The 27,056-nt window shown below is 42.4% G+C and overlaps 1 long non-coding RNA gene across 1 annotated transcript; it reads right to left on the bottom strand.

Moving 5' to 3' along the window:
• Positions 1-1,120: 1,120 nt before the first annotated feature.
• Positions 1,121-25,458, bottom strand: LOC139045497 (uncharacterized). Its single transcript, XR_011503905.1, has 3 exons — positions 25,363-25,458; positions 24,906-25,024; positions 1,121-1,253 (listed from the first exon to the last, which is right to left on the bottom strand). It is a non-coding gene; the product is annotated as an uncharacterized lncRNA (long non-coding RNA).
• Between the last annotated feature and the right edge of the window lie 1,598 nt (positions 25,459-27,056).

The raw sequence follows: 27,056 nt of genomic DNA, 5'->3' as shown, positions 1-27,056 counted from the left end.
GTTACTTAATTTTTCTGGGCCTGTTTTGCGAGCTGAGATAATATCTGGCTTTTCCCCTCTCTCATGAGATCATGAAGGTCAAAAGCCATGATATATGACTATGCACTCTGTAAATGTAGCAGGCAATGATTATTTTTAATTATCTAGACAATGTACTCTACCATGTATCTCCAAAACCGAGTCCACCATTCCTAGGAAACCATGAGATGAAATTCTAAATCAAATTTCTTCAGAATGTGAAAGGGCTCTGTCCTCATGTATTCATTTATTGATTCATTTACTTAACACCTACTGTAGGACAGTATCTTTGAGAAATGCTGAGACTATTAAGTTAAAGGATGCCTGTGTTCGGAGGCCCACAGTCTATGAGAAGGAGACAGATGTACGCACATGCAAGTGCTCTAATTCCTCCAGGCACTAGAGAGAGGGCAGAAGGGGGTCCTGAGTCAGCGCAGCCCTCTAGGATATATGTGAATGGAGTTTTCAATGAGGGAAGTATTTGCAGAGTTAAGAACATCTACAAAGGATATTGAAGGACCCAGGGCTAGTAACAGTTACTACCTTAGGTTTAGAGGATCAAGAGAAGGAAACAACATTACTGGAGCCCACTTGAGAGCTAGATCCAGGGAAGAAGGGCCATTTGACAAAAACTGTAGATGTAGCATAGACAACGACAGTCAAAACTTCGCTGCAGCAAGGAGGGAGCCAGAGGAATAAATACCCTGACTTCCTTCTCTTCTCCCTCTCATATCTCCCGGCAGGCCTCCCATTGGCCAACTCAAGTGGCAGCCAAAGAGTAAGGGAATTGGGTGAGACCATTCACAGATGTCGGAATCTCAGGGAATGGAGTAGGGCATAGAAGTGCAGAGAATAATATGGGACAGATGTAAAATAACCAGCCAGAACACCCACGTGAAAATTCTCACCTCCACTTAGAGTGGTCAAAAAGGCCTCAGAGGAAAAGAGACTGCATTAGTTTCCTAGGGCTGTTACAGTCAGTTTCCACCAACTGCATGCCTTAAAACAAGAGAAATTTACTCTCTCAAAGGTCAGGGGGTTAAAAGCATGAAATCAAGGTGTTTGCAAAGCCGTGCTCCGTCTCAAGGTTCCAGAGGAGGTTTCTCCCTTGCCTCTTTCTAGCTTCTGATGGTTGCTGGCGCTCCTTGGCCTGTAGATTCGTCACTCCAATCTCTGCCTTAGTTATGTGCAGCCTTCTTCCCCGTGTGTGTATCTCTGGGTCTTCACGTGGCCATCTGATAAAACCACAAGTCATTAAATTTAGGGTCCACTCTAATCCAGTGTGACCTCATTTTAACTGATTACACCCACAAAGACTGTTTCCAAATAAGGTCACATTCTGAGATTCCAGGGGGACGTGAATTTTGGGGCAACTCTATTTAACCCAGGATAGAGATTTTTTTGAGCTAAGTTCTGAAAGATGGACTGGGCATACTGGGATGGGGGACACGGCCTCTGACCACAGCATGTGCACAACCAGAAACCTTGCCCCCACTTTAAACATCGTGAGTTTTCTGTCTATTCCAAAGATACCATAAAGATCCATGGTTGTAATGGGATAGGAGAGTAGCGGCTGTTTCAGGAGCTGCTGGCTAGTGGGAGTTCTCGTACAGAAAGGAAGAAAAAGCTTGGTATCTTTGGGAGAGTTCGTCTAAAGTGGTCTGAGTGTTGAATTGGACCTCAATGGAAATGACGTAGTGAAGTCACTTTTACAAAGAACAGGAAGGGACAGTGTTCCCAGGGGTCAAGCAAGGAGAGGTGGGGCTGCCAGTCTGAAGAGGGCTAGAAAAGATTGCTTTTCCCTTATCAGGTTAAGTCTAGGCAAGGAAGTCACCATCTGTCTGTAGGAAAGTGGGAATAGGCTGGGGGACCCTCTGCCAGAGACTGCAGTGGAAATCTCAGTGTTCAGGGGAGCTGCAGAGTGTAAATTTTCCCAGGCCTAGAAAGAAATACTCTGACTTTAAAATGTTGAACTATAGGCTAAAATTCAGCAACAAGAGAAAAGAAGCGTCACTGAGCACAGCAGGAAAGCTGGCACATCCCCAGCCTGGTCGAGGACAGCATCACTGGAGCAGGGTGAGATGTCACCAAGCACGGAGAAAGGAACTGGTCTCCTTGGATTACTTCTCCCTTGTGAGCAGCCTAACAGGACAATGCAACGGGTATGAAACAATATTAAATGTATGAAGTTACATTTTTCTAGCAATAGTTAGTTGGAAAGTGTGAGGTTGAAGTTAGGCCAAAGTATTTCGTATAGTTATTAGAATTACACAACAAATCCATTTCCTCGTATCTAGCGTAGCGTGTCTCCATAGCAGAGCATGGCATTTAGCAAGGGTTTCCAAACTGTGTTCCTTGGAGACTCGGGCCTGCCCTAGAGGGCAGAGGGGAGTAGGAGGAAGCGTATCTGTAAGATCAGGGTGAGGGGCAGGCTTCCATGTAAGATTCATGTTAACAAATGGTACTGCAATAACACTTATGTAGCGAGAGAACCACAGATATGATTCTAATACCACTTTGCCACTAGAAATTCTATAACCACAGATGATTCACTTTACTGCTTTGTGCTGCTCTCGTTTTGTCTAAAAAAGGGCAAGAAATAAATAATTTTGAAAACACTTTGTAAAGGTAACAGCACTACCTGAATACAAAACATTATTGCTAACATTAGCATCATCAACATCATCATTATCGCCACCATTGCCTCAGTTTGGCATTTAAGCCTTATCTTTCTTTGGCTGCCCTTCCTAATCTCATGTCTTCATTATTACTTTATCCAGACCTTCGATTCTAGTCCACATAAGTATAGTTTATTCATGTATCCACTCTTTCATATTTGATTGTTGGTTTAACTGTTGTCTTTCACCAGACTGTAATATTCAGAACTCTGCCCGTTTTGTTCACTGCTGCATACCCAGTTTCATGATGCCAAGAACAGAGTAGATGCTGAGCAAGTATTTGCTGAATAAACGAATAAATGAGTGAATCTAGTACCATCTTGGAGTGGGTGATTTATTGCCAATTTCTAGATTAGTGATCTTAGAAATCAAACCACAAAAAATGGAACTGAATTTCTGATGATCTGAATGGCACTTTGATATCTAGAAAGGCCTTTGATCATTAAAATAAACAACCACAACTTACTAGTAAAAATAGTAAGAGTTTGCTAACCGGTTTCCCAGTGTCCAATGTCCTTTCCATCCGGTATATCATCCCCGCTGCCACTGGGGATAATCCCCTAAGTGAAAAAGTCGGATTTGTCAGCCCCCTTCTTAAAATCCTGTGTACCAGGCACTCATTTATTTATTTATTCATTTATTAATTCCTCAAATACTTATTAGAAAAATGAAAGAAAAATAGAGAAAAAGATAGAAAGAAAAAGTATAGTTTTTTAGAATATTAGAGTTATATGGATGACAGACTGTCACACTAACCAGCTTAGACAGTGTCACTGAGGTAAAACTTGAGGAAAGAGGCCGTGAAATGAAATGAGTTCATCCAGACAAGGCCACATGAGGTTAACTCTCCTGGCAGATAGACCAGCTGACAGAACTGTAGCCTGACTCCACAATGAATAGGAGCTCAGAAGGTATTTTTCATGAAGGACCAACACTTTGGGAATTTTCAAAACTCTTGAATGTGAAGTAATTCAGATTTCTGACAGTGAGCTTAGAGAGCAGTCTTCATGTTTTACGATGGGTGATTAAAGGCATTAATGAATAAAATGCTGGTCTTGGTGAAGAAAATGCGAACAGAGAAGGAAGAGCTCATCAAAAGTGGGCCAGAGACCAGGTCTAAGAATAGAAATCAAAAGGGCAAAGCAGTAAGAAAGAGTGTGGGGAAGGGGATAAAATAAAATGTGAAGCCAGAAATCCTTATTTTTAGGTGATTCACATACAAGTGAAGCGACTTCGGATATATGGCTCAACCTGAAACTTGGGTTTCTCCTCTGCATGATGGCGGTGATCTCACATCTGCAGCATCCACTCTTCTGGTCTTTCGAGGAAAGGATGAGATAACGTATGCAAAAGCCCTTTGTAAACACTTAATAATTTTACCTTTTTAAACAGCTTTATTGGCGTATCATTGACATACACTGACCCACTTAAAGTATACAGTTTAATAGTTCTTAGTGTATTCAGAGTTGTGCGACCATCACCATGATCAACTTAAGAAGATTTTCATCACCCAAAAAAGATACCCTATAACTGTTAGCAGTCATTCGCCCATTCTTCTCACCACCCACCCCCTAAAAGAACACCTACCACCACCCCCAGCAACCACTAATCTGCTTTCTGTCTCTAGAAAGTTTCCTATTCTGAACATTTCATATAAATGGATTCATGTAATATGTGCTCTTTTGTGACTGGCTTCTTTCACTTAGCATAGTTTTCAAGGTTCATCCAGATTTTAGTATATGTCAGAACTTTATTCTTATCTAATTTATTATTTAGCAATATTCCTCCCAGAGATGTACCACATTTTCTTTAGCCATTCATGAGTTGATGGACATTTTTGCTATTTTGAGTATGCTGCTATGAATATTTGTGTACAAGTTTTTGTGTGGACTTATGTTTTAATTTCTCTTAGATGCATACCTAGGAGTGGTACTGCTGGGTCATACAGTAACTATATGCTTGACATTTTGAGGAACTACCAATTTCTTTTCCAAGAAGCTGCACCATTTTATAATTTTACATTCAAGGTGCCTTTGAGATACACCCAGGAAACCAGTGCTCCTGGACAGAGTGGGCAGCAGAGGAGTAGGATTTGAGAAAGTCTCATAACAGGGGTCAGATCATGTAGGTCACTGAAGGTATTGAGATAATTTTATATTTACTCTCAAAAAGGTGGAAAGCCATCAGCAGATTTTGATTAAGAAGGTGGCGTGATCTAACTTACATTTTAACGGGACTAAGCTGGAAGCTGTGTCGAGAGCAGACTGAACGGGAAAAGATTGAAGCACAAGGCTTGTTACAAGCCTACTGCAATGATCCGCATAAGGAATGTTGATGGCTTAGACCAAAGGAGGTGGAAAGAAATGATTGGAGTCTGAATATATTTGGAAGGCACTACTTCATTCTTCTAATGAAGCTAAGCATCATTTTATAACTCCCTCTACACCACACGCAAAATATGATTGAGATTTTTATTGATATTCTATTAATGTACTGAACTGGAAGGAATCCACTGAATTTATAGATTAACTTGGGGGACATTTGTTACAATATGGTTTCTCTTGCATGAAGATTAGTCCTCATCTTCTTTTATGTGCCCTTGTAAAGGTTTGCAGTTTTCCTCACATAGCTTCTATAAATTTCTTTTTAAGATCACTTTTAGGAGAGAGGGGTGTGTGTGTACGTGGATGTGTTTCTAACTGGTTGTGACTGATCTAGAGAAAAACCATAGACTTTTGTGTATTTATTTATTTATTTATTTGTGAAGAAGATTGGCCCTGAGCTAACATCTGTTGCCCATATTCCTCTTTTTGCTTGAGGAAGATTGTCACCGAGCTACATCTGTGCCCATCTTCCTCTATTTTATGTGGGATACCACCACAGCATGGCTTGATGAGCAGTGCTAGGTCCGCACCAGGGCTTCTAAATCTGTGAACCCCAGGCCACTGAAGCAGAGCATGTGAACTTAACCACTATTCTACCCGGCCAGCCCCTGTGTATTTATTTTTTAACTGGCTACTTTATTCAACTCTCATTAGTTGTAATATCTTTCCTAAGTTTTTCAGTTTAATCTTCATATACTGAGAAATTCACTTGCCCATTTCCAGTATTTAAGCATGTTAGTTCTCTCTCTGGGTGGGTGAGTTCTGATGGTAAAAGGGATTTGGAGATCTTAACATAGGCAATGGAGGGCAGATCCAGTGGTACGTACCAATGGAACTCCAGGATTTGGAGAGCAGCATGAGAGCACCAGGTACTCAGGATATATGTGTGGATGTTTGTGGGGAAAGGGAGAGAGAGAGGGGTGGAGAGAAAGGAAGTGCTTACAAAGGGTGCTGAAATGAGGACTTAGAAAGATATGTAAAACAAGCTTGGGTTCACGTGGATTAGACTTGTAAGGAAACTTGAAAGTTACCAGGCTGATAGCCTCATTAGATCTATGAAGAGAATGAGGTCCAAAGAGAAGAGAATTTTCAAGGCAGCAAGGTTTCTGGCTAAGCCTAGGCTAGAACATGGTCCATTTCTTTTTCCACTCTCACTGCACTGAACGGGGGCCAACCCCCCAGGGGAGGAGCCAAGCCAATAGGAAGCCAAGAAGCAGCAGAGAGTCTTTGGCCCCACTCCATCACTTTTGGTTGGGGAGAGGGTAGAATACCTTCTGTTCTCCACATCCCCACAGGCTGTTGGATTGGAGAGAAAGAGAGAAGATAGTACACTAAGCAATCAAGTACTTCACCTTCTACAATTATTGGACCTTGGAGAAATTCACTTACTTCTCTCAGCCTCAACTATTACCACCTTAAAAATACGGGATCCATTTAGATTGGAAGCTACAACTAGGCTGCAAATGTGTTTTGATTTTGCTGTGTTTGAAAGTAATTTTAATTGTTTGACAGCATTTAGAAGTCGTGAAAGTTCACATAAAATCTGTATTTCTGGCTTTTCTTGAAAAATGTGAAGATCTTGCAACACTAGGCTACGTGGTACCAATTTTCTACATGGGGGGATACTGCTCACCATCTGCCATCATCCCTACTTATTAACTTATTTACGTTGCCCTGCCTTGCCCCTGTGGGCTTGTCTAATATGATCTTACAATCTTCCCAGCTCTGAGGTTCTGTGAGTATGTGATTCGCTGAGTCTCAGCATGGTCTTGGCAAATACATCTCATGTAAGGTTAACCCACATGTCTGTCCCTCCGAATACCTCCTCTGTTATCGTTCAGGCTCTGCTGATTTCTCCAATTCCCTATTGTCTTTGCACATCTCCTCTTCTTGAAGTCTGGGCTACTGGGTCTTGGCAGTGCAATTCTAGAGCCTTTGCCAGTTATTTGGATGTTCTCTATTTCTCCCCTGAGCTAAATGGCCTGGCTTATGGCTTCTGCCCAGCATGGCTTAGGAAGGAGGAAGTGACAGACCTGGCTTCCTCAGCTCTCTCCCAGAACAAATCCCTCTGCTCTCTCTTTATACCCTCATTCCATGAACTCCAGGGTAGTAAATGAATCAGCAACAAATGCTGGGCATTGTATGGCTAAGGAAAAGAGGCCAGTGTTGACACTGGCTGCTTGGCCTGCTAGAGGCTCCTGCAGTACTAAAAAGCAAACCAGCAGAGAATTCATCCTAGGGCAAATAGAGGCTGCTGTACTCTGACAGAGCCCCAGGAACAACCCCATTGTGGGTGTGGCAGAGGACGGTGAGACAACTTAGGAGCAGGACGGCAGGAAGAGGTGATACCAAAGACAACGATCGAGTTCCAAGAGCATTGTCAATTTTTACAAACAGTCTGGGAAAGTGTAAGAATCTTCAGGACATCCAGGCAAGGACAAGAAGGTAGAAAACACATCAAGAGTGCCAGGCTGAAACAGTTATCACAAAAAGAAAAAATGACTTCATTGAGTTGAGTCTAGGATAATGTAACGGATTATGAGAAACACATTTTAGCCATGAAGCCAAGGTGTAAGAAGTAGGCACAACTTGGGGCCACCTAAAAAACAGGCTGGGCTCACAATTAAAGCCCCAGGATGGCAGCTCCTCTACAGGAAATTGACAGACAGACAGCCCTGGTTAATGGTCTCATCATCCCAAAAGCTTAAACCCAACTAGAAGAAGGGTTGGTTAGGCAGACTCAGTTCCTATGTGGAACTGAGTGCATGGGCATGCTTAGAGCCTGCCCTCACCTCTAGGTCAACTACTCACCTCCATGTCTTTGATCATTAGGCACAGAGTATCCAAAAAAAGACTTTGTGTAAATGCCACTTCCTGCAGCCATGCAAGCCACTGCTAACATTAGGGTCAGGATGGGTTTCTTTTGCTTTAGAGGCTTAGTGGGCTCCTCTGCAGGTGGTCTTCATGGGCAGTCAGGTGGAGCTAGGGAAGACTGGGACTCCCATCTGGTAGCTCAATAAGGCTCCAAGTCAAAATTCTACAGAAGGAAGCCTACCACCAAGCTATAACCATCCAGTCATAGATACTGAGAGTCTGAGTCTTCCCAGGCCAGCGTCAGAGAGAAGTCTTGCATAACAATCATGAGCTCTCCAGCTCCCTCTGCTCCTGAGGGCTCTATCTTATGTGTGCCTGCCGAGCACGGAGCACGAGGGAACCAGAAGCAGAGAAGTAAATGATGGTGAGCTGGCAGCATGTTCTTTTCTATCCTAAAGCTCCTCTCAGGATCCCTCCCACCCTCTGTGAGAAATAGTCTAGAGCTCTGTGCCACCCTGCTCCACCACTTCCCAGGGGTAGAGCCATCAGATAGATGAACAAAATCAATGTGTGATTCCCTCTTGCCTCGCTTGGAAATCTATGAATGGATCTTAGGTGAGAATAGAATGCCAGGCAAGAAAAAGATTCAAGGAGAAAGGTGAGCCGGGTTGAGAGAGAATTTAATCTATCAAACATTGATTGGATGTCTTTTAGGTGCCAGGCCCTGTTAGGTGTGATGTTATGAAGGTGAATGAGATATGGATCCCCTTGGCTCTCAAAGAGCTCTCAGGATGTCAGGAGAGACAGACATGTCACATCATGACAATCTGATGTGAGGAGGACTAAAAGAGATGTAGGAAGATGGGGGTGGAGTGGGCCACAATGGGGAGAAGGTAAAAAGAAAGAAGCCTTTGCAGAGAAAGCACCATTTGAGGTGACCTTTAAAACAAAAGCATAAGCTTGTCTGGGGAGGCGGAAAAGAGAGAAGGATGAAGCATTCCAAACAGAGACAAAGCATGCCCAAAGGAACAGAGGTCTGAAAATAATCCTATGTCAGTTGGACAGTGTTGCTAAGCCTCAGCTCGGCATGAATTCTGTGACTTCCCTTCTTAAATTGACCATGTTCTGAAACTAATTTGATACACATTCTTCCCCAAAACTGTTCTTTCCATTGTGTTCTCCTCGTGAATGCTATCCTAATCCTCTAGTTGCATAAATAGGAACCTGGTTTACCCTTATTGTTCCTGTCGTTTACCATAATATCCCCAAGATGTACAATTTTTACCTTCCTTCTATCTGTCAAAACTTCCCCTCCTTCCCACAGTCTCTGCTGTTATGGATTAAGCTCTGAGTTTCATCCTTCCTTGTGTGAACTCTTCCAATAGCTTTCTAACTCAACTCTGTGCCCAGAGTTTGTGCCAAATCCAATCTTCTCTCTAGACAAAAACCTAGTGTTCTTTCTGAGATGAAACTGTAGTGTATTGCCCCTTGGCTTAAAACCCTTCCAGCCCCCTCTCCTAATTTTTAGGAGCAGTAACCATCTAACCCTCCCTGCAGCTGGAGCCTCTTTTTCAACCACTCTCCTCATTTCCTTCTAATGGTACAAAATTGCTGGAAATTGGATGGACCAGAGCCCTTCTCACCGCTGTGCCTCCAACTGGAATGCCTTCCATGTTTCATCATCCAGATAGCTCTTATCCTTCTTCAAAAAGCAGATGGATCTCTCTATTTCTAGGAAATCATTCCTGAAACTCCAGCCTGTGTTGGATGCCTTTAGTACTTGGCCACATTGACAATGAAGTCAATGCCTTCATTACTTGGCTATCTTCCCCACAAGAATAGATGATAGACATTGTCGGTCCAATCACTTATCAAACTAGGTGTCCTCTCCACCTAGCACAGTGCCTGGGCATAGTAGGGCATAATTGTTGAATGAATGAGTAAATAAAATGTTTGAATAAATGAATGGCTCAATTGTTCCATCATCAGTCAGTCTACTACTCCCCAAGGCCCCAGGCTGAACTGAATTCTCTATTAGTGAAAACTTACTCTGGGACCTTTATTAGGCACTTAGAGAGCCAGCTGAATCAAATACAATCAAATTACTAATCAATTTATTCACTTCTCTGTTCTCTAAAATTAGGAGCATGGGAATGAATATGTATGAACATGTGTAATTATAGACGCTTACACACATAAATTATCTCTCAGGGCTCCTGGTGCTATGCTCATAGGAGTGAGATGCTTATTTCCACCTGTCTTCACTATAGAGCTGTCTCTGGAGCCTCATAATCCAAAAGCAAAGTGGCTTAAGACTCTCCCCATTTTATGACTTATTCATTGACTGTTCTTTGATATTCTGCTCTCAAAAGAATCTGAATTCTCCAGTGGCAATCCTGGGTGAGGTAGATCTATGGGATTAGAGGAGATGAAATATGACATAGTAGGGCTTTGAAATTTCATTACATCCCCAGGAAACAAAATATTTCTCTCATTGGTCTTCTCTTCAAAGGATTAGCTGACGACACTTACCAAGTTCTCCATTCCTTTGATTCTTAAAAAGAAAATAGAAAAAAGTGATTTCCTTGTGTTGTCACATGGAGATGCTGGAATTGGTATATTCTGTTTCTAAAAACATTTCTCAAGGAGCTCACATCAGGTGCAAACTTGAATGCTGGCCACTCCTCGTTGCTCAGCAGTTCACAGTTGCTGGAGTCCCCGGACCATGGAAAAGATTATGGACAAATCTATCATACTGATGGCAAGAGTGGAAAGCACGTGTCTTAAATGTGGGTGAAGGATATCTGTCACCTTTGTAGGAGCAATAATGTGAAAAGAAGAGGCTTTTGAAACTAAAAGATACTGGTTCAAATCCCAGATCCACGACTTACTGGTTGTACAAACTTGAGAAAACTAACTAACTTTATGAGCCTCTATTTCCTATTTATAAATCGGGACTTTTTTGTTTAAAAGTTTAAACACAACACCCCTTTCCCTAGGTGAGAACAAGGAGGCTGGGCCAGATGTTCTCTACAGCTCCTGTTTTACTTCTAAGTGATTATGCTGCACCCCAGTGGTGGAATTTATACTTCCTTCCATCCGAGTCTCAAGCCCTACTCCCTCTGTAGCTTGACTTACTGGGCTGTCATCTGCATACCCCATGCCTCCTGCCCACTTACAAGGAGTTTGGTCTTTTTAGCAGTTTAGAACCAATCAATCAGCACCATAACCTAAGCTATTTGACAATTTAGTGATTGCCTCACATAGCCTGGTCCCATGATCCCCCATATTTATAGAGTAAATTCTTGAAAGTTGTCACTCAGGGTAAACACACTTTTGCCCCATCATGACAAGACTGTTTTTTTTGCTTCTCAACTGAAGTATCACCTTCTCAGGGAGACCCTCTCTTATCGTCCACTGAATATAAAGCAGCCACCAAGTCACTACAGTATCACACATCACATTGCATTTTAATTTTTCTACAGAATACTTATCAGCATCAGGCATTATTCTCATTTATCAATTTATTTGTTTTTTGACTGTCTTTTCCCTGCAAAAGGAAAACAAGATCCAAGACATTGTTAGGCATGTAGTAGAGACTCAAGAAATATTTGTTGGGTGGATAGATGCATGGATACATGGATACCAATGCTGATGGGATGTTGAAGATTGTATAATCAAATCCTCTGGTTTTACAGGTGAGTGAGTGATGCCCAAAGCAATAAAAGATCTTGTGCAAGGACTCAAAACAAATTGGTGGCTGAACAGGACAACAGCTAGGACCTTCTGATTTCCGGCCCAATGGTCTTTCCACTATAGCTTAAATTAGGAAGGAAGAAGTTCTGTGTAAGAGCCCTAAGAGATCTGGAGGGAGAAGTTCAATGATTGCATACAGAGTAAAGCGGAAAGGGGGGCAAGCTTTGGGATGGGAAGGGATGGGTCATAGAAGGGATTTTTATAGTTAGGAGGCAAAAAGCCTAGGATATTACACAATTAATCTTTTAAAAAATAATTTGGGCATAACATTAATGAGAATTATCCCCACTTTATTTTGTGGTTTTTTGGTCACCTTCAAAAATCTATCATTTTAATTATTGCTACAGTGGATTTTCTTTCTTCAGGGAGAAATAGACACCATTCTAATTTTCTTTTACTTCTTAGAGTCCTGGAGCCTCTTTCATATATTCTGGGTAGTTCTTGTTTGTGTCCATTGTCTCTTCTTCCATGATTCCTTTATTAACCCTATATGCTCCAATCAGGGCCCAAATACTGAAACAATAAATCGTGGTATTTCACACTTCTGAATTTTTGTACCTGGTATTCTTTCTTCTGGAATATCCTACCCCATCTTTCTTCCTAGTAAATTCTAGTTTCTCCTTCAAAATCCAATTTACAAATCATTTCTTCAAAAAGATCATCCTTGAACATCAATCCTGCATCTGTCAAACATTGCTGTGGAACACCAACTTCCACATCTAATTGACAGACAACAAGGAGAATTTATTTCTTGCTCTTAAGTTTGGGGGCTGACTAATCTAAGCTGGGTTTAGAGAGGTAAATCTTCTTCAAGCTACAGATCTGTGGGTTTGGGTCAGCTCCATGCGTCTACACATCTTTCATCTTCCTGCTGAGTCAATCAGGTTAGCAGGACATGTTCCTCTCATGGCTTAGTGGAAGAGCAAGGCCACATGTGCAATTCCGCAAGCACAGTTCAAGCCTCTAACTCATGTTTGCTAACATCTATTGGTCTAGGGAAAAAGCATAGCCAACTAAAGTTGGGAACAAAATAAATAATTTTCCTAGGGGCCAGCCTGGTGGTATAGTGGTTAAGTTCACATGCTCTCCTTGGGCGGCCCAGAGTGAGTTTAGATCCCTGGCATGGACCTACGCACTGCCCATCAAGCCACTCTGTGGCGATGTCCAACATACAAAAGAGAAGAAGATTGGCACAGATATTAGCTCAAAGCCAATCTTCCTCACCAAAAGAGAATATATATATATATATATATATATATATAATTTTCCTATAGGGATGGAAAGAACTGCATTAGTTATATGGCAAAGGCCGTGGACAAAGAAAAGTTCAAGAAATGGTATCAGTAATTCAATCTACTTTCAGATTAACTGTATCCCCAGGTCTCTTCTGTGCTAACTCTGTGTTTGTATGTGTTTCTACTATTGCATTTAATCATGACATATTGTAACTGTTTTGACAGTTGATCTTGCCAGTTAATGAAACTTTAAAAATAATAACTAGCTTTTTAGTGGTGCAGTATGCACCAGGCAGTGCATTAAAATCTTTGCAGTTATAATCCCAGGTTACTTCCCCAAAAACCTATGTATTACAGCTATCTCAAATTTACAGATGAAAAAGTTGTACTGAGGTAGCTTAGCCAAACTCACAAAATTCCAAGTTGAGTCTCACACCCCAGGCTCATTACAAAGCCTCTTGACTTCTTCACTAAACTTCTCTCCCTTATGTGATTAAGAACTCGAGCAAGACCTTTATCTGATTTGCCTTTCATCAACTCAGTACTTACAGCAGTGCCTGGTACATAGTAGGAACTAGATTCTTGCTAATTAAATTGAGTTACATCAGCTCTAACTTCTCTTTCCAGCATTATCTCCTGCTTCTCCTCTAGGTAAACTCTCTGCTCAGGATGCCCTACTATTGTTAAAATACTATATGCCTCTGCCTCTCTTCCTGCCATTTCTGATACTCAACCCTTCAATCACTAATTTTAAATTACTCATCTCGAATTCATTCACCCCTATGTCTTGTAGACAAAACCTAGGAGGCTAGATCATGAAATCCATTGTTGTGCTTGCTCTATCCATGGCTGAGGAGAGCTTAACCATGATATCTGAGCTTCCAAGGCTATGGACCACTGGATGCATATTTGAAGGCCTTTATTGAATTCACCTTGTCTATTAAGTGACAGGGAATAATATAGGGTGAGATGCATGTTTTATTTATGCGATGATCATTCTTTCCAAGATGACAGTCATAAGGCTTAGAATGACATGCCATATTTCATAAACATGGAGGTTTTGCTATAATAGAAAAATCCCTGTATTTAAATTGTAAGATCTGTATTCTGGTACTCTGTCATTATCTTAACATTGCCTCCCCTCACTAATCATCTCAACTCTCAGTGGTGTCAGCCGTCAAAATTGAAGTGTTGTGGGGACGGCCCGGTGGTATAGCAGTTAAATTTGTGCACTCCGCTTCTGCAGCCTGGGGGTTCGGATCCCAGGCACAGACCTACGAACGGCTTATCAACCCGTGCTGTGGCAGGTGTCCCATATAAAGTAGGGGAAGATGGGCACGGATGTTATCTCAGGGCTAGTCTTCCTCAGCAAAAAGAGGAGGATTGGCGGTGGATGTTAGCTCAGGGCTAATCTTCCTCAAAAAAAAAAGCAAGCTTTATTTTCTGGGGAAAAAAAACAAATCTAAGAAAAAAATTGAAGTGTTGTGTGCTCCCCAATGCAGGATTAAATTCCCCATGTGAAAGGAGCTAACATGTGAAAGGGACTAATATGTTTGTGTAAGCAAACACATATGGAAAATATAAGACTCACTACTTATTAAAGAAGTACAAATTATAACGTGTATTTAAGTGTATACATTTAGCGGCTATATAAAGTATCTGCATACTTCATATACAAAGAATTTAAATGTAATACATTTACATATAATGTGTTTATATATAAAGTATCATTTAATGCCAAGTAAATTTTAAATGGATACATAAATTTTCAACTTAGAAAGGCTGATTATAATTTATACCCATAACGGCTAGGGGCAATGTAAGCTGTCACATGACAATTTGTTGACAATTTATCAATATAATTTGAAAGAAGTATACTATATGCATAAAGATATTCCCTAAAGAGGAAAATATAAGAAATGATCTGTGCAATATTTGAAAAATGGTGATGTTGACTTGGCACATCACTTAACATGGAATAGCATTCAGGCATTAAAGTCATAACTCTGCATCACGTGGAGGACCATACAGTATGTAGAAACTCTATATCCAGCAATGTCAAATTTTTAAAATGTAGAATAAAAAGGGGCCGGCCCCGTGGCTGAGTGCTCAAGTTCACATGCTCCACTTTGGCAGCACAGGGTTTTGCCAGTTTGGATCCTGGGCACGGACCTAGCACCACTTATCAAGCCATGCTTAGGCAGCGTCCCACATAGCACAAGCACAAGGACCTCCAACTAGAAATATACAACTATGTACTGGGAGGTTTTGGGGGAAGAAGAAGAAAAAAAGAAGAAGATTGGCAGCAGATGTTAGCTCCGGTGTCAAACTTTTAAAAAAAATAAAAAATTATAACTTTCTATGAAATTAGGTAAAAAACATGTATTCGGGTAGGCTAAGTGCTATAAAAATAATCTTAGTAGCTGAAACTAATAAAGCTTAATTTGTCACTCACATCACAGTCTAATTTAGGTCTGTGGGGAATGGGGGGTGGTCTCTGCTCCACACATCTTTTTAAGGACACAGGATCCTTCCAACTAGCGACTCGACAGTTCCTAGTGCCTTGCGCCCTGAATCCTCCTGTTCTGGAAGGCAGATGGAGGAAAGGAGAGGTGGAGAAGACTTACCTGCTCGTAACTGCCTCTGCTTGGAAGCAACAAACATGGCTTCCGCTTGAGGACATTGACAAGAACAAGTCACATGGCCCTGACGGAACCTCAATAAAGGGGACTGAAAGATGCAATGTGAGTGCTCAGGAAGAAGGCAGAGTGGGTCTGGTGAGCACCTGGCTAGTGTGTGTCACAGTATGTATATGAATGGATAGGAAGAGGATATAAAAATGAAAGAGTAGATGTACTAAGGATAAACTAGATAAACTAAGGTTTACTTGCTAAGTAAAAGGTCTCACTTAGGAGATAGGCAATTTTTCTTAATTATTTATATTACCTGTAAATATATGTATATAAGAGATACAAATATATAAAGTAAAAATCAGCTTATAATACAGGAATTAGCTTTAAAAAATGTAGAAGGCCAATTCCACCTCTAATATCCAATGACTAGTAATTGCAGCATAATAAGATTTTATAATGCAACCCCATTTCTGTCCATACGTCTCATGTCTTCTGAGAACCTAGACCTCAAGAAATATAGTCTAAATTTCACAGACCATTTGACGGGAGATCTGAAGCATGGACACTCATTAATAGGATAGAAAATTTTAATTAAGCTCCATATGCAATTATAACTTTGCCGGTTATTAACAGTGATGAGAAAAATTACACTGCTACGATCACCGGCAGAACTATTAATGGGTTTCTTGATGACATAACATTTGTTTAATGGAAGTGTTTCCCTTTATGTTCAAGTGCCATCTGAGGGCAGTTTGTCATTGTTATTAATTTAAGATCGTTTGATCTGTCGCTCAAGACCAGGTCCAATTAAGAGAGAGATGATTGCATAAGCCTCCACTGAGCAGCCCTGCCAGGCAGAGAGGTTTAATGACAAAAGTAAAATTGGGACAAGCATCAGAATCTCTTTAAAGGGCCAGGCCCCTTAAAAGACCAGAAGTGCTGTACAAAAAGGAAACTGATTTTTTTTTTCCTTCCAGAAAGATGAAAGCTGTTTATGCAGCTTGGGTCATCAGTGATAAAATTCTTTGCATGCAGACTAAGGTGACCATTTCTTCTTATAATGAAATGATGAGCGTCACTTTGGCGATTGCCAAGCCCAGCCTTGAATGTTCCTCGTATACGTGCTGCTGCCAGGCCATGATGGAATGAACCCACTGGAAACAATCACCTTTGAGTAGGTTTTATAGTCCAAAGATGATTGTACTCATTTGCTACGACTGCCACAACAACATGCCACAGACCGAGTGGCTTAAACAACAGAAATTTGTTTTTCATAGTTCTGGGAGCTGTAAGTTCAAGGTCAAGGGATCAGCAGGTTTGGTTCCCCCTGAGGCCTCTCTCCTTGGCTCACAAAATGGCTGCCTTCTGGCCGTGGCTTTGTGTGGCCTTTTCCTTGTGATTGCTCACCATCCCTTGTGTCTCTCCATCTTCTTATGAGGACACCAGTCATATTGGATTAGAGCCCCGTCCTTATGACCCCATTTAACCTTAATAATCTCTTTAATGGCCCTATCTCCACATACAGTCACATTGTGGGTGAGGGCTTCAACATACAAATTTGAGGGAGATACAATTTAGTCCATAGCAGTGATCATATTAACTTTTTAATTCCAAACACAGATGAAAGAGATCTCCAGGCCTCCATCTTACAGTGAATCGGAAAGAAAGACAGGCAGAGTAATTACGCCTGCCCTCTCCTGCAAGGAAGTGGATCCCCAGTAATGGTGGTTGCTTGTCAACCACCTCCTGCCCTCCTTCAGGTCTTCACCTTAGCCGCATTGTACAAATGAAAGGATCTAGGAGGGAGGTTTGCTCTTCAAGGACACAGCCAAACTTAGTTTCAAATTCTTCCTGGTACTATAATCCTTTTTGACAGGATTTAGAACAGTGGTAGAAGCAAAGACGCCCCCAGGAGATAGAGAGGGGTCATGAGAGAGCTCAGATGCTGCCTACCTGTGCCCGGCAGCCACGACCCCACCTGAGGAGACAGTAGAACAATTCCCAGATAGAGAGTGGGAGTCTAGTGTGAGAGACTGGTGGACGTAGATGCTATTAACCAGGTTCCTGACACAAGAGGAGATGCAGATGCCAGGATAAGTGGAGAAGTCTAATTTCAGACATGTTGTGTGAGGTACCCATGGCTGAACCAGGAAGAAGTGCTCAGGTAACATGATTAAATGGGGACCCAATGAGCTGCGTGCATTATTTTATGTAGGGAAGGAAAAAATTTTCCTTTACCCATCTCAGGTTCTTGGTTGGGGCTCCGTAATAATAGAGTAACAAGAGAAAAACAAGTTCGTTAACATGAATATTTCTTACATACTTGGGAGAAACTCGGGGAAGAATAACTCAAAGAGGCAGCTTAGAATCCAGCCTTATGCAGCATCTTCAACAACAAAAGAAAAACAATAAATTTGTAGAGAAATGGCAAGACAAAGGAAAGAGTTTTTAGGCTTCCAAGGATGGCAAACTGTGGGAAGGTAAATATATGGGAAACTGATGGTAGGTAAAGGCTGGTCGGTAAAGATCCTTACGCACATTCCTCTGGCGCCATCTGCATACTGATAAGAGTCTACAGTTGTCTCCTCTGGTGAGTAACTTTTGTCCTTCCAGGTGGAGAGGGGAGGAGGGACACCTTTGAAAACGTATGTCCCGCTTTTAGGCAAATACCAGGAGGGCAGGGAGTTTTTCTTGTGTCTGCTTCTTCTCAATTGCCTTCAGCTCAACATATTCTTTATGCCAAAGTGGCATATTTTGGAGTGACATATTCTAGTTTCCTTCAGTTGATAAGGATCTGGAAGTTGAAGACAAGGTAGGAAGAAGCAAAGAGGAAAATAGAGAAGGTAAAGAAGAGGGGGCAGTATACTGAGTAAAAATATTTGGGTTGCGCCTCGTACTAGCTTACATAAGAGGCAGCATGGAATAAGTTTGCCCCTCTATCCGAAAGTTTTCACTTTACGCCACTTCGCTTTCACGAAAGACCTACCTTAGTCCCTGCTTTTGCTAACCGAGAGAAATCTCAAGAGATTTTCGCTTTTACAAAAAAACGTGAAAAGCAAAAATAGTGTTGCAGCCAGCCAAGCATACTGTCGCATTTCAAGCTGCCACATCAGCCACATCAGACGACAAACCTTGACCTTAGACATCAAGGCAGGCAGACACAGAAGAAGGTGTGGACGTTCGTGACCTGCCTGCCCTGATGGATTCAGACACGATGAGATGTTCATAGATGCCTCTCTTCCTCTGTCTCCTGCACCCCAGTGTCCTGTACCTCCCACCACCCCAACCTCCAACCACTCAGCCTAACACCCCATCACCACCGCCTCTCAGCCTTGAGTGTGCTCGCTGTCTCCCTGATTCTGGTAAGTGAAACCACACTGTACATACATTGTTTCTACTTCATAGGCTGTGTACTTATATCATTCTTGTTTTTACCATATGTTAGTGTTATTTTAGGTTTTATGCATTATTTGGTATGATTTGTTAGGTTATTTTTTGGGTCTGGGCATGCTCGAAAATGTTTCCCATTAAATTAATGGTAATTGCTTCTTCACTTTACTCCACTTCAGCTTACAAAACGTTTCATAGGAATGCTCTACTTTGAAATAGCGGAGGGAACCTGTATCAGATGCAGACCGCCCAGGGCCACGTTCTGGCTCGAGCACTTCCTTGTTGGAAGAGGCTAGAAGAATTACTTTGACATCCCGTGCCTTGGACTCCTTTTGTCTTTCTCCTATGTCTTTTTTTTTTTTTAAAGAAGGACTATTAATGGTATCTCATCATAGGGTTGTTGAAAGAATTAAAACAAATCATATAAGTAAATCACACAGTAGATGAACAGTAAATGGTTTTTACTTATTACTAGCTTCCTAGCATTGGGCAAGTGACTGGTGTTTCCAGTTCCTCATTTGCAGAATGGGGATAATGATACTTTTCTCAAAAGGTTATGAGACATTTTTAATTATTATAACTTTATTCATATATTTATTTATGTAGTGTAACTATATGAATAATTTATATATAAATATAACTTTAACATATTATATAGTATATATTATTTACATATACTGATGATAAATAATTTTCTTTATATCTATTCATTTAATTTATAATTTTGATGATATGCTTAAAACTAACAGCAGTGACATCACAACTGGTAGCATGCTAATGGAGCAGGATGGGAGTGTAGAGAATTTTAAAATACTAATGAAACCAACCAAAAGTCAGTCCGCTTTTATTGTCACCATGACCCCGCAATCCCAGCAATTCTAAACATGGTTGGTGATAAAATGTTCCTCCCACTATAGTAGACTGCTTCCACCACCCCATCATCTACCCAGCCCTTCCCACCCTGCTCCTGCTTAGGAGATGCTTTATACATATTTGTTTATCTAGTCAGTGGTACGAACAAAGAAGACCCTGGATAAATACTAGCTTAACAAATTCCAAGTAGAATTTCTTATATGTGTGGAGTACTTAGTTTTGAAATGCACCTGACACATTTGCTCATTTGGTGTTGTCAAGGTTGAGTCACCCTCATTGAGATTCAACGCAAGTTTACCACATGCCTGCTTTCTATTGGTTCTCAGACCTGGCTGCCGTTCACATCATCTAGGGAGCGATAAAAAGGATCGATGCCTGGGCCCCACTTCAGGCCAATTAAATTGGAATTTGGGGTGGGGGGGGGATGATGCCCAGTCATTGGGATCTTTTAAAAGCTGCTCCAACAATTCTACCGTTAAGCTAGGGTTGAGAAGAGTGAGCCAGGTGATAAGGCACAATGGTTATGTGCTTAGACCCTGGCATTGGACTCGCAGGTCCAAATAGGGTAGCTCTCCATGCCTCATTTTTTCATCTATAAAAAGAGAGTAAAAGAACGATGTAACACATTGAGAATAGTACCTGGCACACAAGAAGAATTCAATAAATGCAGGATATTATAACTGTAATAGCACTGTTGCACATGACCCTGGCAGGGTGCTGTCCATTAGATGCACAAGGAAACAGGTTCAGAGAGCTTAGTTGCTTGTCCAATCACAGAGCTTGTAAGTGAGAAAGCAAGAAAATACAAAGTGAGAAATTACAAGTGAGAAAGAGCTCAGAGTAATTTGTACAATACCAAGACACTTTGAGATTTATTAAACACCTACCGAATATCGAGTGTGGTATATGACTGTCAAGCCTTCTATTACAATGCTCTTAACCATTATTTGCCTATTGGTATGTTTTCAGCGAATACCACACTTTAGACCTAGGCAGGCAGGATCCTGCCCTCCCCCTGACTCGGGGCACTCCCTGAGTTTTTGCCTTGGAGCAACTTTCTCTATATTTTCTAAGTCCCCCTCCGATGACTGGGACTGTGAGGGTCAGATTAGGGCAGCCCGATAGCGCACCCTGAGCCCGACTGCGTCCTGTGGGCCTCAGTTCCCATTTGGACCAGAGTGTTCCTGCTGTCCAGGGTGGTTTTCCTTTAGAGGAATTGCACAAGATTGGGTCCCCAGAATGGAGCTGACATGTTGATTTGGAGTGACTGAAATTGTTTATCTAGACAGGAAGCCCCCCAAAGTTTTTGCTCGGCTGCATACCCCCTAAAGGCAGCCTTGTTTCCAGCGATCAAAACTATACATTTTATATTTAAGCGAGCAAATGTTTTCACTGGAGCTATTGATCACTGCATTCCCCTAAGTCTACATGTTCTTCATTTACATAAGTCAAAGGAAACAATCCGATAAACATTATGTGTAATCAGAAACAACGTTATAGTACCATGCAAAAACAGCAATATGAGGCACTCTAGTGGCTACAACAATGTATTCATGAATTTTCTAAAAAGACGTTCTTGTATTCTGTGACCTCTCAGCCTAGTGAGGTAAACAAGAGAAGAGTGTCTTGGTTGATACCATATATCTGCACCCACTTAACCTCTGAAACTCAGTTTTCTCATCTGTAAAATAAGCCTAATAACAGCACCCACCTGACAGAATTGTTGAGGGCCACAAATGAGATAGATAGTAAATAGCTTAGCACAATGTAACCAATGTTAGTAGCCGATGATGTAGTACCAATTATACTAGTAGTTACACGAGTAACATTGGAAATGCTCACTAAACTTTGGCCTCAGAGCGGACTGTAATAAGTAAGAAGATGAAGCTACAAACAGTCTGTGCCAAGAATGTGTAAGAGACAAAGGCAATTTCCACTGGGAGAATATGGAATGGCTTCCTGGAAGAGATGTTTATAGGCTGGTCTTAGAAGGAAAAGCATAGTTCTTCCAAAGTATGAATGAGGATTTGGAGGTGGGGTGGGGAAAAGAAAAGAGAGAAGACAGAAAGACTACATGGACTCCCAGAAGCCAAGTTGAGGTGGGGGGAGTGCGGGGGAAAGGGGAGTTAGGTGGCTAACACCGCTGAGTGAAGGTTGTAAGGGAAAGATCATTTAGATAAGCCTGAAAACCTACTGGAGAAATCCACAGGCAAGCACTTCAATCTTTCCCTGAGGAGTCTGCAGTGACCCCTGAGGGCATGAGGAGTGGCTGACGAAACTCGACACCTGCCATGTATGTGATGAGCAGAGGAATTATGCTTCTGACACTTGAGACATACGTTGCCACCCAAAAGGCAGTCAAGCCTCCAGATGACAGGTGGACCGTGTAACAACTAGGAAACCAGGTGAAAAAACAAGAAAGGAGCCAATTCTGTCCAGGCCCAAGAGCTGACAGAATTTCGCCTTTGTCTGCACTCCCACATCCAGAAGCACCAGTCAGCACTTCTGTGGCCTTTTGGTGCCTTCCTCAGGTCCTATAGTTGGTCCCACGGGTGCCCCTCAGCAGCAGGCTGGCCCTGGCCTTGTTCTGGGCCAGTCTCATCAAACACAATGCGGTTGGCAGGAGCAGGATCTGGTGGGTCTTAGAACCAAGCCTGAGCCCTACACCTAGCCTCAGCTCGTGGAGTCTTAGCTGAATACCTGACTCAAAGTTCCAGATAAGCCCAGGATAACAGCTTGTGAGGTGCGCTCACCTCCTCCATCTGTCACACCTCCTGAATCCACAGCTTCTGCACAGTTCCCCTGCCTGGTCTACCAGTTCCTTTCTAATAGGATGGCCCTAACCTGATCTCTGTTTGGACTCTGAATGTGAAGTGCCACCATCCCCAGAGAGCTGTCTTCCCACCTTGTACATAGTGCCAATCATACAGGGGCAGACACCACATACTCATGACTGCCTCTCGACTTCCTACCACTGTGCCTTGGTTAGGTTTTATGGAGCTGACAAGTGCTGAAGTCATGCCTGACCTGCCTTGCCTTTCGCCTTTGTGCTTTGAGCCTTCATCACAACCTTCCTGTGTAGCTGAGTCACCTTCCTTCAGCATCCTTGTCTCATGCATCCCCGTGTGCTTCGCTTCCCACCCAGCCCAATGGGGCTCAGTTTCCTGCCCAGCTCACCCCTAGGACTAACCAAAACATGACTAAATGTTATTTAAACCAAAGTAGGAAAAGAAATTGAGCATCAGTTTTTACATCACAAGAGGCCTTCTCTGCTGTAAGCTGCTCAGCCTAATTTGGACCATGGGTGGGAATTCAACAGGAGGTGTGGAATAATTATTACATGATAAAGCAAGACTCTCTGGCTCTCTAGCAGCCTCAGCAGGAGAATTCATCCCAAGTAGAGCTAAAACTCAGATGCCGCATCTCAGCATCTTGCTCCCCATTTCCAGCTGAGACCCTTAGCATTTAGCAGGTCCTTCCACATAATTAAGTCAGGATCAGCGGCTGCTGACCTTGGCCATACATTAGCATCACCAGGGAGATTTTAAAATCTTTGTGCCCAGACTAATTACAATAGAATCTCTTGAGGGGAGAGAGACGTGGGGCCCAGAGCTCAAACGTTTCTAAAGCTGCTCAGGGGATTCAAGTGCAGCCGGGTTAGAACTCCTGTGGGGGGCAGAGCAGACGGCAGCCTCTGGACATGGCATCCTGTCTCCAAACCCCTGATACCCTTAATCATAGTCTCTAAGGCCATCCTGCCACAACTGTGGTATGGAGTAAACCCCTACCAAAAAAATATATTCTTGAGAGAAGAAATCAAATGAATGTCACTCACCAGAGGAAAACTGGATGTGAGTGAAGTCTCTGGTAGCAAAGAATGTGTCTGCTTCTGGGGCTTTGAAAGGGAAGCTCAGGTGGTGACATGCATGCGCATAGAGGAGAGACACAGGGAGGCAACACTGACTTCACTTCTCTCACACAGAGCCCCACATCCCTGGAGAAGGCAGCCAACCCACTGCAGCCTTTAGAGAAGTGGCTCCGTTTGAGGGGGATGCTCCTCCACTGGGAGTCCACAGACCCAAGCCTGTCTCTTAATAACTATGCGATCTTGTGCAAGCCACCTCTTAAAAAGCACATTTATTGAACTAACATACACGGAAGAGTGAACAAATTATAAGTGTGCAACTCAATTAACTATCACAAAGTGAACACATACATAGACCTACCATGCAGATTAGCAGATCAAGACACAGAAAACTGGCCAAGTCTCTTTTAATTTACTTGATCATCTCTTTTGTGCAGGGGGGCCATGAGGGGCTGCACACGCACAGATAATGACATGCAAGGCCTCTGCCCTGAAAGAGCCCCTGGTCTAGAGAGAGACCAGGATATCAGCCACTGCAGCGCCGGTAGCCACATGATTTTACAATAAATTCCCTTCAGGTAATAAGTAATGTGTAGTGGATGAAGATAGTTTTATTTAAAACTATTAAAATAGTTCCCATAGGGAATTGTCTGTGTTTGGGTTTAGTCTGTATGTGCAAGGACCATGTTTAAGAAAGCCTCTTTGAGTACAGTAGCCAAGGCCATGGTTTAGAAGATAACAGTGGATCAAATTGATAGCTACGTGGTTTTGTATAAGAAATGAACAGGAGTTGGGGGAACTTGAAGAGGGGAAAGGAGGGGAGATGGGAAGGGAAAGAGAAAGACAAAGAAATAAAGCAGGAGATTGGCTCCACAGGCAAGTGACCAGTGAGAAGTTCCCAGGGACAAGGTAACTGAAGGACTTAAGAACAGGAATGTGGAATATCCCAATTAAAATGATTAATGTTACTAATCGTCTTCTCTCCTCTCCAATGCTTCCATAACACTGGAGATGTCTTAAATGCTTGGTGTGGATGGTTTGGGAGAAAGTGCTGAGTTCTAGAGGTAGATAAGCACAGAGCAAAAGGAATGGAACAGTCATGGGAGGGGAGATGAAGGAGGGTGAGGGTCCAGGGAGACAGGTGCTCTGAACTAGAAATGCCCAGGAGAAGAGAATTCCTAGAAATTCACAGAAATCTCAGAGAAGGCATCGAATTTCCTATAGGCTGTTCAGTGGGGAGTGAAGACAATTTTACTTACATCTCAAAGCTCAGGGTGGCATCAGCTGACAACTGCTTGCATGTGGAATATCCTTGGATGTCATATTTGCCCTCCTCTGCAGCCCTGAATATATCTGAAATGCATGCCATTCACTCCACCTGCAGTGAGTTTAGAGTGCACAAAATGCCATAGATGCATAGATTTCAAGGCCCGGTTGTGATGCAGGAAGCACTGAAATGTCCCAGGTCACATCAGCCTCCGGTTCACAGTTAACCATTCAACTCATTCTACACAAAAATGGAAGTTTGCGCTTCTTCATGACAAAGATATCTGGTTTTCTGCCATCCCAGAATGCTTCCCTATAGGCAGACATTAGATCATCACAAGGCCCACCTGGACATAGCACTGGGGTAGAACTCACAGCCTCCCCTCAAACCACAGCCTGCTCCAATTCCAAAAAATGGACGGAAAACCCATCCAGCTCAGCAGAACTCACCCTCCTCGGTTCCTGGAGCAGGTTTCCAGGTGTCCATGATCTGCATCAGCTGCTACTTTCTGGAACACACAGGCCATGAAGTCCTCCATCTGAAATATTTATTAAAAGATGTCAAGGGCGATGTGAAAGAGGATAAAGTCTAAGAAGGTCAGTATTTATTTTGGTTTGACAGGGAGGTCATGGTTTGAATGTCAGCTGACTGAGATGTACGCTGCTTCCCGGCAAAGAAAAAATAGAAAAACAGAAAACACAATAAGAAAAAAATAAAGCTGTTAGAATGAGCTATCCTGTATAATGCCAGAACTGAGACCAATGGGAAGCAGATTTGGGTTCAATGTAAGAACATTGTAATGGCCACATATGGCGTAGTGGGAAGGCTTTCTTTATGGAGTGGTGAAAAGCTAGCAACTCAGAAAAGACTCTGAATTGCCATTTGTCAGATCCTCTCTAGGGAGGGAGTGTGCAGTACCAGATGCAACACAGAGATGCATGGGAGCCTCTCAAACCCACCTGAAGCCACTCGAACTCCATCCATGACCTAGTCCAGTCCTGGCCAACAGGATGGTCCCAAAGCACTAAATCACAGGGGATAAGTCCAAGTGCTCTGTGGTTGTCTTAAAGAGAAAATTAAGTGGACTGTGAAATGATTGCTCACAAAGCGAACTATGAAGAACCCATGAAGAACAAAACCGACTAGACTCTAGAACTCTATGAGAGTCTAAGATTAACTCTATTTCCTCGGTGAAGGCAGGCAAGGTGGAGCTTGATGCTGGTTACTGAGCCAAGCAGTGACTAAGAGGAGTGTGGTCGGAAAAATTCTAAAGTTGCCTCCCTCCCAAGAAATTTCTGTCCCCGGGTTCTTCAAACACTAATAGAGGCACTGCTGTGAAGGGATTTTGTAATTAAAGTCTCTAAGTCAGTTGACTTTAAGATACGGAAATTTTCTGTATAGAGCTAATCTGATCTCATTAGCCTTTAAAAGCATAGAGCTTTCTCTGGTTGCTGAGGGAGAGGAAGGCAGAAAGAAAAGTCAGAGATTCAAAACATGAGAAGGACTTGAGGGACCGTTACTGCTTTGAAGATGGAGGGGGCCGCATAAGAACTGCGAAGAGCCTCCAAGAACTGAAGGCAACCCTCAGCTGACAACCAGCAAGGAAACAGGAGCTTCAGACCCTTGGTCTCAAGGAACTGATTCTGCCAATAACCTGACAGAGGTTGGAAGTGGAATCTTCCCAGAGCCTCCAGATAAGGACCCAGTTCAGCCAACACCTTGACATCAGCACCTCATGAGACCATAAGCAGAGAACGCAGTCAAGCCTACCTGAACTTCTGACCTACAGAACTTGAGAAAGAGTAAATGGGGGTTGTTTTAAGCCCCTAAATTTGTAATAATTTCTTACACAGCAATAGGTAACTTATTCAAGAAGCTACTGTTCCCCATCACAGAGGAGCATGATAGTTCTCATACTACAGGCCTTACCTACACACTTCTAATGAAGAGTTGACCCTGGTCAATAGGTAGATGAGTTAGTCTTTTGTGCCCTAAGCTTCCCATTTTGGGCCCCCTTGCTCACTTTTGGTGACTCTCATACTATTCTATTTTGTTCCCCTAATTAGATCTTTCAGTCAGGTTAAAGTGTAAATAACTTAGTATAACCCTCCCAGGGAATTTCTGTTTCAACTGGAATCCAAGT

Source organism: Equus asinus, chromosome 6, assembly GCF_041296235.1.
Source record: "Equus asinus isolate D_3611 breed Donkey chromosome 6, EquAss-T2T_v2, whole genome shotgun sequence".
NCBI lineage: Eukaryota > Metazoa > Chordata > Mammalia > Perissodactyla > Equidae > Equus > Equus asinus.
This window is presented reverse-complemented; position numbering and strand designations above follow the sequence as displayed.